Genomic DNA, 2694 nt, shown 5'->3' with positions numbered 1-2694 from the left:
ACAAGGTGCTGTCTCATTTCCATTTAAACCAATTTGAGCCCTTGCAGCCTCTCACACTCAAGCACTCAAGCACTTACCATTTGACGTCAATGAAGTCCGTGAGGGTTCAGGGCTTAGGGTTTAGGGTTTAGCCAGCATTATGTCTCCAGCAAAACATATTTGCTACTGCAATTTGATTTTATATACATAATGTCTGGGAGACAGGGTTGCTCCTTGACCTATGAAATGTGTGTTTCCAATGGTTGTATCTTGTATTTAATTCAGATTACGTTCTCACTCAATGAACAACAAAGTAGCTCAGTTATTTGGTGCCACCAAGGTTTGAACGCCATCGTTTTCATTTGCTCGCACATACAGATTAACAGAATAAATGCTCCGCAGTTCATTTCTAAGTGAGGTTTAGTCTTCATTCACCTATAACGGAGGGGAGGAAAGGAGGAAGGGGCTCTGCTGGCTACCTGCTGGGACGTCTTACAAGGTGCAGGAAACCTCCTGTTTCCAGCCCCGGTTCATCCTTCTGATGGGAAGTCCTACTGAGAAGCCACTGACCCTGAACAGAACAGAGAGCAGAGAAGCAAAGCCAGAAACGAGAGCGAGATGGAGAGGAGGAAAAGGCTGAAACTGAAAAGGAGAGTGAGTGAAGACGGTGTTAAGATATGGATCAGCTGTCTTTGTTGGGAGAGAAGGTGTTTGTATTTGATTTTTAGAAAGATGTTTCAAATTTTGTTTTTTCTGTAAAAAAAAAATTCTCCACTGAAAGGCTGGAGAAGGGATGTCTGATGTCTTCCTCCCTGCATTTCATGTTCCCTTTAGCAAGACTCTGGACACTCGCAGTGCTCCAGAGAAATATGAGCAGAATAATTTGGATAGGCTTGATCAGTCCCTGAATAAATGAGGATTAACTGAAGATATTGCAGCCATAGCTCTGAATTCAAGACATATAATAAGAAGCAGAGAAATTGCACCTCTTTTTAATGTCTTCCTTGACTCCATAGTTCAATTGAATTTACACTTGTTTTCCAAAAAGTTGATTTGCATTGTAAACAAGTGCAACTAGAGTTTATTTCCCTGTTAGAAGTGTTTTATGGATGTTCACATTTTAATACAATCACTCAGTAAATGGGATATTGTGTGTATATGAACATCATACCCACAGAGAGCCACAGTGTGTGTAGGAGTACATCATGAAGAGCTGTGATGAATTACAGCAGCAGCAGTACTGTAACTCCCTCTCTCTCTCTCTCTCTCTCTCTCTCTCTCTCTGTCTCTCTCCCACTCGCACACACACACACATACACACACACACACACACAGTCACACTCATGTGTGATGAGCTGTTCAGTGGACTTTCCTCTCAGCGGGGTTCCCCTCTCCCTCGGCACTGAGCCGACACACGCCGCAGAGCGCTGACAGCAACACGCTGATGTCTGTGTCACGGCTTTCCTCTTTCTGCTTCCTGCTTCATCCTGACTGCAGCAGACCTCCTACATGTTCCAGGTCTTTATCAATACAGTATGTTTTCTTGTATTTGTTTTTTTCCCCCAACATGTGATATATGGTCCAATGCATGATCCCACAACAGTAACAATAGATGGATTACCTATAGAATATCTTTGAGATTTGGCACTTTTTTTTTTGTGTGTCTCCTCAGTGATGTATCTGATGCCTGATCACTTCCATGTGGTGCAATGGGAGGGTGGAGAAACGATTCTGCGGTTATCAAGAAACCAGCTGGCAACGTCATATATTCAGAGCCAAGGGGTGACCAATTTTATCTGCGGAGTCTGTGCAGTCTAAGGCTGCGCTAAGACCCATATTAGCACCACATCAGAAAAAAACACAACCTCTCTCCACATAGCACTCACAGGTACAGTATGTGTGTGTAGATGACCCTGGCCGAGAAATAAACAACAAAGATTTCATCACAGCAGCTGCAACAACTGTGCCTCTTTTGGAAATCCTCCAGCATCCACTTTGTTCTTGTGCGTTCTGTAAAACGCTACCGAACACACAGATCATGTCACCTCCCGCGATGTGTGTTTTTCTTGTAAAGGCTACACAACACAGTAGTGACTGTAAATAGCTAAAGCTATAATTAACTGGCTACATTTGGATTGACTGTGGTTTTAAAAACAGCAGCAGCAGCAGCAGCAGCAGCAGCAGAGAGTATCTAAAGGGAATTCATCTGTATCAAAATCAGAAGAATTACTGCTTTGGGGCTGAAAATGAGATTAGTCTAAGTGAGTTGATGTAAAGGGCATGTTTGTCTATGAATAACATATTGAACTACATATTATGGTTTTATGTGGGTTTACATTGATTTCAGTAAAGGGGAAAAGCAAAGAAGTAGTATGAGTAATTACAGAGTTTTCAAACCAAGTCCAAATTTGTCTTTTACATATTTTTTTTTTATCCGTTACCCAAAAAAACTGTTCACGTATTTTGCCAGATGCGAAACAACGCAGAGAAACAGTAATTATGAAAACAACTAATTAAATATTCATGTTTGTATTCATTGTTGAACACTCAACATTTTGTAATTCTACAAACATGTAAAAATGCATCCTGGTGATACATGTGGCACAAGGACCACATGATTCACAGAACCAGGATTCAGTAAAACAGGGAAAGGCATCCTGTTGTGTTTACATACCCAAGGTACACAGGCTATATGTACAACTTTACATACAGTCA

General features: G+C 41.5%; 1 long non-coding RNA gene across 2 annotated transcripts; it reads left to right on the top strand.

The window, feature by feature from the left end:
* The first annotated feature begins 317 nt into the window (after positions 1 to 317).
* On the top strand, positions 318 to 2338 carry LOC122994312. Of its 2 annotated transcripts, none has more exons than XR_006406566.1 (4): positions 318 to 637; positions 1176 to 1177; positions 1315 to 1497; positions 1652 to 2338. It is a non-coding gene; the product is annotated as an uncharacterized LOC122994312 (long non-coding RNA). The 2 variants fall into 2 exon arrangements; XR_006406565.1 differs by having other exon boundaries at positions 1315 to 1512.
* The last annotated feature ends 356 nt before the right edge of the window (positions 2339 to 2694 follow it).

The sequence above is a fragment of the Thunnus albacares genome, chromosome 12 (assembly GCF_914725855.1).
Source record: "Thunnus albacares chromosome 12, fThuAlb1.1, whole genome shotgun sequence".
NCBI lineage: Eukaryota > Metazoa > Chordata > Actinopteri > Scombriformes > Scombridae > Thunnus > Thunnus albacares.
Note: the sequence above shows the minus strand (reverse complement) of the source record. Positions and strands in the feature narration are given on the sequence as shown.